Consider the following 6,000-nt stretch of genomic DNA (forward strand, 5'->3'; position numbering starts at 1 on the left):
ATCCAGCACTGTAAGGAAATATGACAACTAAATCATCAGCCCATTGTACAGCCAGCCTTATACTCTTTTAGCTCTTTAGAAAGATCACCCATGTACATATTGAATAAGATGGGTGACAAGATTCCACCTTGTTGAACCCCACTGGTCATTAAAAAGGGCACAGCTATACTACTACTACATCTCACTTGCATGGTTTGATGTGAATACCAAAAATACACGATCCTTATGAGATATGGAGGGACCCCATGTTCCATTAGTTTAGTGAATAGTTTACTATGCTTGATTTGGTCAAATGCTTTGGATGTGTCAAGAAAACATAAATATTGAAGTATTATGTCTTCTATACTTCCTTTAGTGCATACACATGTCTATGCCGTGTTTATTTTTAAAACCAAATTGATTGTCAGTGGTTATCACATATTCTTGAAGCCTGTCCAATAGATTTCATTATAATACTTAAGAAAGCATGCTAGCCAGAGCAATTGGTCTATACTTTTCTATGCTAGATATCATGTCTTTAATAACAAGCACTTATAACACATACAACATAGAATCAGGTAGTATGCCATGCATCAACAATCCAGAAAAACACTAGGCAAGTAACACTGAGATCCTATGACTGGCATATTTCCGTTTGATTGATTAATTGTTCAATCAATCAATTAATCAATCAATCAATGTTCTGCTGTTATTTGATCAAGGCCACATTCTTTGTTCACTGTCAATTTGTTAATGGCATAAGACATTTCATCAGGTCTGCTTACCACACTATTGTTGTCAAAGATGTCATCAACATTACATTAATCACTCTTAAAACAGTTAACAATGTCCCTATAATGTTTCCTTCATAGTTCAGCAATATTTTCAGAACCAGTAACCCCATCAATACTGGATGGCAATGGTGTCTGACTGTTGTTGATGATCTTAATTTCCCTCCAGAATTCCTTCTTTTTCATGTGTTAACTAAGTTACATCCAACAGCAACCTGAAAATCCATATGTACCTCATATCAATCTCAAGTATAGTCTCTAATCACAGCAGTATAGCTGCTACTAGAGGTAGAAGCAGCAGCTCTAGGTTTGGGTTTGCTTCTAGGTTTGAAGAAATTGATTTATTGTACAACATCAAGGTCTAAGTAGTGTGAACGTAATGTAGGTCAAACTGTGAGATTTAGTCAGCAGCAGCACATTATTCATGAACCAATTAACAGAGTTAAGTCACCCTCATGATAGCTTTAAAAAAACTGTGTGGCACACTGGCACTAGTGGAACATGTTGCTGGGGTGGGACCTCAGGTAGGGGTCTGACAGACACATGTCAATTCTCCTCAGTCTGTCTCTGGACCGCTGAGCAGACTGTTCCATAGCAAGTCAGTGTGCAGCCAGCCTACTTTGACACAGCTTGCCATGACAACAATCCTTGTTGTGATTTTCCATTGAAAGAGGGAGTGCACAGTTCAGAGTTCTACAGAATGAGTCAACTTTTGGCAAGAGGTGCACATATTTCAGAGTTGTGTATCATAGAGAGACTAGCCAATTACAGGTTAGCTGCTGGTGCATCACTGTGCCATGCAGTACCCACGCACCTGACTGTTGGATGGAGGATAATAAAAGGTTTTGATTGGTTAACAGGCAACTTGTCACGCACGCACACAGACGTTCATAGTGACCTTGTTTGAAACCATTTGAGGGTCTGTATCACATTAATTCACATTACTTATCATTCAGCGTCTGTGAGTGAAGTGTGATGTTGAACCTTTACTGAATCTTGTCTGAGGACACAGCAGTGTATTACACTCTACTGAGCAATGACTGGTTCTTTTTTTGCAATATGTCCCCCACACATTGTGTTGTGTACTCACTGATGTATGTTGTGCTGGACGTTTAGCTCTTAATCACCCGTGGAAACCCGCACATTGTCCGTGCGTAAAACCCGCACCTTTGTGATCAAGTTACTTTTTTTCTTTTCTCTTTTTCTATGTGTGTGTGGAGGTTTCCTCGTTTGTTGGTCAGAACTACAGCAGTGTATCCAAGTTAACATCATTTGATATCCTTCTTAAATGTTGTTTTCTAATTCCTAACCAATCAAATCCCACGTGTCTGTAATAATGTGTAAATAAAGTTGAAATGAAGTGAATGAAATAAACATGAAACAACAGAATGACACAACAGCAATATTTGTGAAAATGATTCAGTGTTTTTATTGACAGACTGAAAGCTTGACAGAAGAAAACCCGCTTCAACAAATGCTTGGTTGAATATTTCTCAGCTTGTCATCTTCATCAGCAGTGTTGTCTATGAATACACCAGCAGAGCGCAGTCTCTGTGTTGTCCTTGTTGTGGTTGAATCTCCTGTAGAGGTTGGACTACATTTCACTGTGGTTCCTCCCCTTCAGTACTGTGATTGTGTCATCTCTCCGCACATTTTCTCTGTGAGGCTGTTTGTTGAAATGAAAGCAAAGTTCTCACAGTCCTCACGGAAGAATCTCTCCGCTCTTGTCGCTGTGTCCACACTCTGCTACTCCAAGTCTGTCACTCCTGTTCAACATTACATTCAACAGTCCACTGATGGATATGAAAAGAAGTCTCTCTCCGCCGCTGGAAATGATGAAAACCACTTCTCCAGTCGCCTCTCGGCGCAGCTCCGCATCAAACCGAGACACCAAAAAACGGAGAAAGACAAATGTCTGTTGCAGTGAACCTATCACCATTCTTCTGACTCGATCCATAATGTACTGAGCTGGAATTGAAGTTTCTATTGTAGGCAAGTTCATATATTTTTTGGACCCAGGCTTTCTGTGAAGAATCAGTCAAGGCATGGACTCTTATAGCATACTGTACATTATCGGTTTAGGCATGTTCGTCACTTTATCCCGACATGTATTCCGAAAAATTGATAGCACCGTGGTGCACCTCGCAACTTGCGAGGGGCACTGGGTGAGTGGTATCAATTTTTCGGATCAGTCTGTAATAATGTGTAAATAATCTTGAAATAATATAAACATGTCATTTTGTATATCCGGTGTTTTCTTTTCTTTTGGGCATTGTGCTGAAGGTTGTCAGTGGAAAATGAAGTTAAGCATAACAGCAATATTTATGAAATATATTCGGACATGATGATTTCTTTCTAATATTTTAAAAGAGAAGTAAGCTGTGATCAAGCGCAATGGTGCGGGTTTTACGCACGGACAATGTGCCGGACATCTTTCATTATAGTTGTGTTTTTACTTAACAAATACATTAATATATTAAACAACAATATACAAATGATCTCACAAACAGGTAATTTGAGTTAAAGACAAATGTTTATTATATTTATTATTGATTGATTATTTAAAATTGATAGGACCACCCATTGCCCCTCGCAACTTGTGAGGAACACTGGGTGGTGCTAATCATTTTTCAGAACCGAAAATATATGCTTTAAGCGTCCATGACTTGGCTGATACTTCATAGAAAGCCTGGGTCCCGAAATGTATTCCGAAAAATTGATACCACCCACCCAGTGTTCCCCAAAAATATTTCCGGTGTGATGACCTGCCTATACCGAAAATGTATTCCGAAAAATTGATGCCACCCACCCAGTGCCCCCCAAAAATATTTCCGGTGTGATGACCTGCCTGTACCAGAGACACTTTGCCTATACCGAAAATGTATTCCGAAAAAGTGATAGAACACAGGTTTTGAGGAGCACTGGGTGGTATCAATTTTTTGGAATATATTTCGGGACCCAGGCTTTCTATGAAGAATCATCCAAGTCATGGACTCTTAAAGCAAATATTTTCAGTTCTGAAAAATTGATAGCACCACCCAGTGCTCCTTACAAGTTGCGAGAGGCAATGGGTGGCACATTGTCCGTGCGTAAAACCCGCACCATTGCGCTTGATCACAGCTTACTTCTCTTTTAAAATATTAGAAAGAAATCATCATAGCCGAATATATTTCATAAATATTGCTGTTATGCTTAACTTCATTTTCCACTGACCACTTTCAGCACAATGCCCAAAAGAAAAGAAAACACCACGGTGCTATCAATTTTTCGGAATACATGTCGGGATAAAGTGACGAACATGCCTAAACCGATAATGTATGCTATAAGAGTCCATGCCTTGACTGATTCTTCACAGAAAGCCTGGGTCCAAAAACTATATGAACTTGCCTACAATAGAAACTTCAATTCCAGCTCAGTACATTATGGATCGAGTCAGAAGAATGGTGATAGGTTCACTGCAACAGACATTTGTCTTTCTCCGTTTTTTGGTGTCTCGGTTTGATGCGGAGCTGCGCCGAGAGGCGACTGGAGAAGTAGTTTTCATCATTTCCAGCGGCGGAGAGAGACTTCTTTTCATATCCATCAGTGGACTGTTGAATGTAATGTTGAACAGGAGTGACAGACTTGGAGTAGCAGAGTGTGGACACAGCGACAAGAGCGGAGAGATTCTTCCGTGAGGACTGTGAGAACTTTGCTCTCATTTCAACAAACAGCCTCACAGAGAAAATGTGCGGAGAGATGACACAATCACAGTACTGAAGGGGAGGAACCACAGTGAAATGTAGTCCAACCTCTACAGGAGATTCAACCACAACAAGGACAACACAGAGACTGCGCTCTGCTGGTGTATTCATAGACAACACTGCTGATGAAGATGACAAGCTGAGAAATATTCAACCAACCATTTGTTGAAGCAGGTTTTCTTCTGTCAAGCTTTCAGTCTGTCAATAAAAACACTGAATCATTTTCACAAATACTGCTGTTGTGTCATTCTGTTGTTTCATGTTTATTTCATTCACTTCATTTCAACTTTATTTACACATTATTACAGACACGTGGGATTTTTTATAAGTCAGGAATTAGAAAACAACATTTGAGAAGGATATCAAATGATGTTAACTTGGATACACTGCTGTAGTTCTGAAAAAAACGAGGAAACCTCCACACACACATAGAAAAAGAGAAAAGAAAAAAGTAGCCTGATCACCATAGTGCGGGTTTTACGCACGGACAATGTGCGGGTTGGTTGAATCTCCTGTCGAGGTTTTCACTGTGGTTCCTCCCCTCCAGTATTGTGATTGTGTCATCTCTCCGCACATTTTCTCTGTGAGGCTGTTTGTTGGATATGACAACAAGTCTGTGTCCGCCACGGGAAATTATGACAACCAGTCCTGCAGTCTCCTCTCGACTCAGCTCTGCATCAAACCGAGACACCAAAACCCGGAGAAAGAAAAATGTCTGCTGCAGTGAACCTATCATCACTCTTCTGACTCGATCTATAATTTACTGAGCTGGAATTGAAGTATTTATTGTATTTTACATCTTTTTTGGGATCCAGGATTTCTATTAAGAATCAGTCAAGTCATGGACTCTTAAAGCATACATTTCAATTTAGTCAGATCATCACACCAGAAACGTATTCCGAAAAAGTGATAGAAGCACACAGTGCTCCTCGCAAGTTGCGAGGGGCACAACGGTGCTATCAATTTTTCGGAAAATCAATTTCCACATAAAGTCTGACGATCAAGTTTGGGCCTAAACCGAACATGTATACACTAACCTCTAGTCTCTCTATCACACACAGCTCGATTGAAAGAAGAAGTACACATAGTTCAGTGTTCCTCTGATTACATCAACTGCTGGTATCATTCTGACTGCTGCTGGCAGCACATGAGCGATTATTCGGGAGAAGCACACATTTCAGAGCTGCGTTACTGAACCTTGTCTGAGGACACAGCAGTGTATTACACTCTACTGAGCAATGACCGGATCTTTCTACCAGGGACGTGCACATGATTATAGAGGGGCAGGGGCTCAAACTCAGAAAAGGGAAATTAATGTAAAATTAAAAAATAAAGTGCTAATAGAAAGGTAACTACTTAGCTGTGTGTCCTGTGTAGGTGAAAGTGATGAAATTGTCATTTCTTTTGTGTCAACAAATTATTGTCAACATGAGTTCATTCACATTATCAAAGTCACAATAAACTTTATATCTAAACCTCGGACCTGT

This window comes from Scomber japonicus, chromosome 18 (assembly GCF_027409825.1).
Source record: "Scomber japonicus isolate fScoJap1 chromosome 18, fScoJap1.pri, whole genome shotgun sequence".
NCBI lineage: Eukaryota > Metazoa > Chordata > Actinopteri > Scombriformes > Scombridae > Scomber > Scomber japonicus.